This window comes from Oncorhynchus mykiss, chromosome 14 (genome assembly GCF_013265735.2).
Source record: "Oncorhynchus mykiss isolate Arlee chromosome 14, USDA_OmykA_1.1, whole genome shotgun sequence".
Classification (NCBI taxonomy): Eukaryota; Metazoa; Chordata; class Actinopteri; order Salmoniformes; family Salmonidae; genus Oncorhynchus; species Oncorhynchus mykiss.
In genome coordinates, this window is record NC_048578.1 from 12,691,177 (window position 1) to 12,696,606 (window position 5,430).

General features: G+C 44.7%; 1 pseudogene; it reads right to left on the reverse strand.

Moving 5' to 3' along the window:
- Positions 1-789: 789 nt before the first annotated feature.
- Positions 790-5,430, reverse strand: LOC110488813 (annotated as a pseudogene).

The window sequence follows — 5,430 nt, forward strand, 5'->3', positions numbered from 1 at the left end:
ATTGACTAGTTGATGAAGTGCTAGTATGAAATAAAAGTCAAAAGGACACAAAACCAAAATCAAACAAACAAAAAAAACAGAACCCAAACAATCCCTTGCTAATGAGGCCCCTCGACGAACACAAATAGAACAGTGATCCTCCGATCAGAGTGGCCTGGATGCTGCCGCCATTCTACCCACAGACAAACTAAGTTACACTAACTAAGACCACAATAGTTGGGTCACAAGGTGATAATGGTTTTGAGGAGTCTATTGAGAAGAAGTCAGGCAGAAATAAGTCAAATGTTCTTGGTATATACAGTAACTACAGAGAATATATTATAAATATTACACTAATTCAAGTCAAAGTTTGTGCTTAAGAACAAGCTAATATTTGTCATTTGTTTTCTGTGCATTGAGTGAACTATGTCAGTGTAATATGTAAACGTGAGTAAAGGCTCTATAGCAAGGAGATGTGCTATTCTGACAAGGTGTGGCAGGGGAAGGCAGGGCATAGCTCAACAGTATGGGATTGAGTCTAACCATAGCAAGTTGGCTGAAAGGTTCAGCAGAAACTTGAGACAGAGGGGCTTCCAGCCTGGAGGTCAGGGTTAAATTGTTGGTTGGGTGTCCTGGCCTCAGTTTGGGGAATTAGCATCAGAGGGTGAATCGGCAGGGGGTGCTGAGTGGGGGGGGTCCTGGGTCCGGACTGGGGAGGGAAGTTAGTTAGAGGGGGGTGCTGGTTTCCCAACAAGGGAGGGGTGATGAGTTAAAGTGGGGTGCTGGGCCAGGACTGGGGAGGGTGCCGAGTTAGAGGGGGGTGCTAGGACCGGACTGGGGAGAAGTACTAAGGAATATATGCAGGGCAAAAATGAGGATGGTCCCCAGGACCGACACAGTGAGGAAGGCCCACAGAAATATCCTGTCCAGAACCTGAGCAACAAACTTCCAGTCCTGCACAATCTGGAATGAGGGTCTACCTGGGTCTACCCGCTCCCCCTCTGACCCCCAGACCAGGGCTTCAGCTCTGGGCTCTCCGGTGTCAGCTCTGGATAGTGGTACCGGTCGGTGTGGCCCTGCATGCAGAGCATCCTGGCAAGCCTCTGAAGGAAGAGGGAGCAAACCAAGGGGGACATGGGGTGGTAGGAGGTTGAGGAGCGGTGGTGCATGTTGAATGCAAACACTGACGATGACGGAGAGAGTGACGAAGATCATAATGAAGAGGAGATACTCCCCGATGAGAGGGATGACCTTGGAGGAAGTTGGGATGATCTCTATGACAAGGAGGAACACAGTGAGCGGCACAATGACGGAGGTGGAGAGAGCGAGAGAGCTTCTCCCCTTCATCCGACAGATGAGAGAACACCAGCAAGGTCAGGAACGACAGACCGAAACACGGAATAATAAGAAAGTGTCTAGAACAGCGAGAGACGTTTCATAATGAAAGAGTATGTCATAAAGGGGAAGGAATACATCCCGTCGCGCCGGTTTCCTCTGGCCCCCGTGGCGTTCAGGATCTCCCTCTCAGTTGTCGAAGAAGTCCTTCCTGTCTACATAATCACCTAACAGGATAATGTCCACCATGTTACCATCGTATGTCCAGGATCCAAACTTCATGGAGCAGTTTTTGTCTGTCGAAGGGGAAAGTGACGTCCGTAGTGCAGGCTGACTTGTAGCTGGCCGGAGGGGTCCACGTGATCCTACGGTTAGACTTAGCAATGGCTTTGGTCATCAGGGAGCCCTCAAACTACCCATCAGCACTGGGGGAGGATAGTAATAAGAGTCAGGGTTATTGTGCACATAAAACATACATTTTAGGAAAACATCAAACAAAACAGTCTATTAATGTGAACAATTAGTGGGAAACTAGGTGGATGTAACACTGTCTTGTCTGAAGACATTATGCTCAATGGTGCTCATCATAATATGTGACATATCATAGAGCTTACTTCTCATAGAGCACGATGTCGGGCAGCCGGATTGCCTCAGATGGAGCTCCGATCGATGTGATCCCACCGTAGTCCTCAGGGTCCGATCGTAGATTAGAATCTAGCCACTCCTGTTGAGGGAAAGACACATATTACAATATATCTATCCTCATCTATGGATAACAGGCTACAACCTATTTTCCTCCTCACCTGCCACAGCCACACATTAGTAGTCATCAGCTGGTTCTTCTCATCCTGTGAGAAAGACAGAGACCAAGATATCATGTAGAGTAGACATCCAAGTCAGAATCATGTCTGTTTCAGGATAAATTGCTTCAATTCCTTGTTCATTATCCCATCTCATTTGAATGGAGCACTCGCACACCAAAAGTGTTCGCAAAATAATGGTATTGTAAAATTAAATGTAAGAAAATGACCACACTGGTAAGCAAGACTAACAGAAGGAGAGAAAATGAGGGAGCGTGGAAGAAAAGTGTGTAAGTAGCGGGGATCAGCTGTCTGATTGAGTTTGAGGTTGTGGGGATCACATAGTCCAGAGATGAACTGTAACCTAATACAGGACAGACATCTAGCAACACTGGTACCACTCATCAGCCTGGAGCAGAGCACTTCTCACTAGCTCACCATTCCTCCTCCTGTTTCACCTCTTGCTCTTTCCCCATCCTCTTTGTTCTATTAATTTTCCAACCTCATCTCTCCTCCTTTCATTCTCTTTGGTATGATAACGTCAGTTCGTATTCACAACAACCCTTTTTGATAATTACAGTGCCTTGCGAAAGTATTCGGCCCCCTTGAACTTTGCGACCTTTTGCCACATTTCAGGCTTCAAACATAAATATATAAAACTGTATTTTTTTGTGAAGAATCACCAACAAGTGGGACACAATCATGAAGTGGAACGACATTTATTGGATATTTCAAACTTTTTTAACAAATCAAAAACTGAAAAATTGGGCGTGCAAAATTATTCAGCCCCTTTACTTTCAGTGCAGCAAACTCTCTCCAGAAGTTCAGTGAGGATCTCTGAATGATCCAATGTTGACCTAAATGACTAATGATGATAAATACAATCCACCTGTGTGTAATCAAGTCTCCGTATAAATGCACCTGCACTGTGATAGTCTCAGAGGTCCGTTAAAAGTGCAGAGAGCATCATGAAGAACAAGGAACACACCAGGCAGGTCCGAGATACTGTTGTGAAGAAGTTTAAAGCCGGATTTGGATACAAAAAGATTTCCCAAGCTTTAAACATCCCAAGGAGCACTGTGCAAGCGATAATATTGAAATGGAAGGAGTATCAGACCACTGCAAATCTACCAAGACCTGGCCGTCCCTCTAAACTTTCAGCTCATACAAGGAGAAGACTGATCAGAGATGCAGCCAAGAGGCCCATGATCACTCTGGATGAACTGCAGAGATCTACAGCTGAGGTGGGAGACTCTGTCCATAGGACAACAATCAGTCGTATATTGCACAAATCTGGCCTTTATGGAAGAGTGGCAAGAAGAAAGCCATTTCTTAAAGATATCCATAAAAAGTGTTGTTTAAAGTTTGCCACAAGCCACCTGGGAGACACACCAAACATGTGGAAGAAGGTGCTCTGGTCAGATGAAACCAAAATTGAACTTTTTGGCAACAATGCAAAACGTTATGTTTGGCGTAAAAGCAACACAGCTGAACACACCATCCCCACTGTCAAACATGGTGGTGGCAGCATCATGGTTTGGGCCTGCTTTTCTTCAGCAGGGACAGGGAAGATGGTTAAAATTGATGGGAAGATGGATGGAGCCAAATACAGGACCATTCTGGAAGAAAACCTGATGGAGTCTGCAAAAGACCTGAGACTGGGACGGAGATTTGTCTTCCAACAAGACAATGATCCAAAACATAAAGCAAAATCTACAATGGAATGGTTCAAAAATAAACATATCCAGGTGTTAGAATGGCCAAGTCAAAGTGCAGACCTGAATCCAATCGAGAATCTGTGGAAAGAACTGAAAACTGCTGTTCACAAATGCTCTCCATCCAACCTCACTGAGCTCGAGCTGTTTTGCAAGGAGGAATGGGAAAAAATTTCAGTCTCTCGATGTGCAAAACTGATAGAGACATACCCCAAGCGACTTACAGCTGTAATCGCAGCAGAAGGTGGCGCTACAAAGTATTAACTTAAGGGGGCTGAATAATTTTGCACGCCCAATTTTTCAGTTTTTGATTTGTTAAAAAAGTTTGAAATATCCAATAAATGTCGTTCCACTTCATGATTGTGTCCCACTTGTTGTTGATTCTTCACAAAAAAAATACAGTTTTATATCTTTATGTTTGAAGTCTGAAATGTGGCAAAAGGTCGCAAAGTTCAAGGGGGCCGAATACTTTCGCAAGGCACTGTACATACCACAGTCCTCTACCCCTATACCCTCAGAGAGACAGAGCTGAATACACAGACTGAATACACAGTATGTGTGGGTGAGGAAAATATTTAACACCATGACTGTTCCATTAGCTGCTTGTCCTCTGACAGAACAGCTATACCATCTCAGCCTATCACATCTGGCCCTGAAAAAATGTAACCTCTTGAAAACGAGCGTGTTCTGTGAGTTCTACGGAGGCCAACAGCTTTACGTCAGGACCTTGGACAGCTCAGCAGAATCGGGCTGTTTCACTGTGGCAGTGCTCGTTTTGTTTCAGCAACATGGAGAGGGACAGAATTACAATTCTGGCTTAAAAAGTGCATGGCTCAAGCCATTCAGACAAGATATTTAGAATATTTTGTGTCTTTCATTGTTTGTTTGTACGGTAAGGTCTTTCGTCACTGTGTGTGTGCGTTTCGCTTCAATTCCTTGTTTGTGTGTGTGCACGTGGTGTAGTGTGCATCCTCACCACGTCCACCAGCTGTGAGATCTTGAGTCCGAAGCGTACTGTGACCCTGTCGTTGGCATGCTGGATGGGCCGGACCCAGCGCTGGTACCCCTGGAACAGGTTCCTCAACAGGAGGTCCTCCATCTCAGACAGAGACCCAAACTCACCTGGGGATGGGAGTGAAGGGGGAAAGAGATGGAGTGAGAGAAGAGGAAGAGGTGGTGTAGAATAGAGACTTTACTTTAAGTTATGTATAAGAGCTTAATAAGAAACAATCATTTTATCACCAGCTGTCAATTAAACAATTATTTCCAATATAAATTCTTAAGCACCATAGACTAATGGTCTCTAATTTTAATTTAGAATGTAGATAGTGTTTACTGTGGTTGCATAAGAAGGGGTTGTGGAATATGAATCTGATTACAAACAGTTGAACAATGGGGGTGGGGGGAGACAGACAGGCTAGAGAGCTGGCTTCTCAACTGAAACGACTCCAGAGGAGATGTGTATAGCTGAAAGTATGTGTTTTTTGGTGGTCTCTGTCTCTCACACACTTTATATATATATATATTATGTGTGTGTGTGACCCTTAACCTGAAGCTAGAGTTGATTCACCCTCTGGCGCCCCATCTGTCAGCCCTAACAT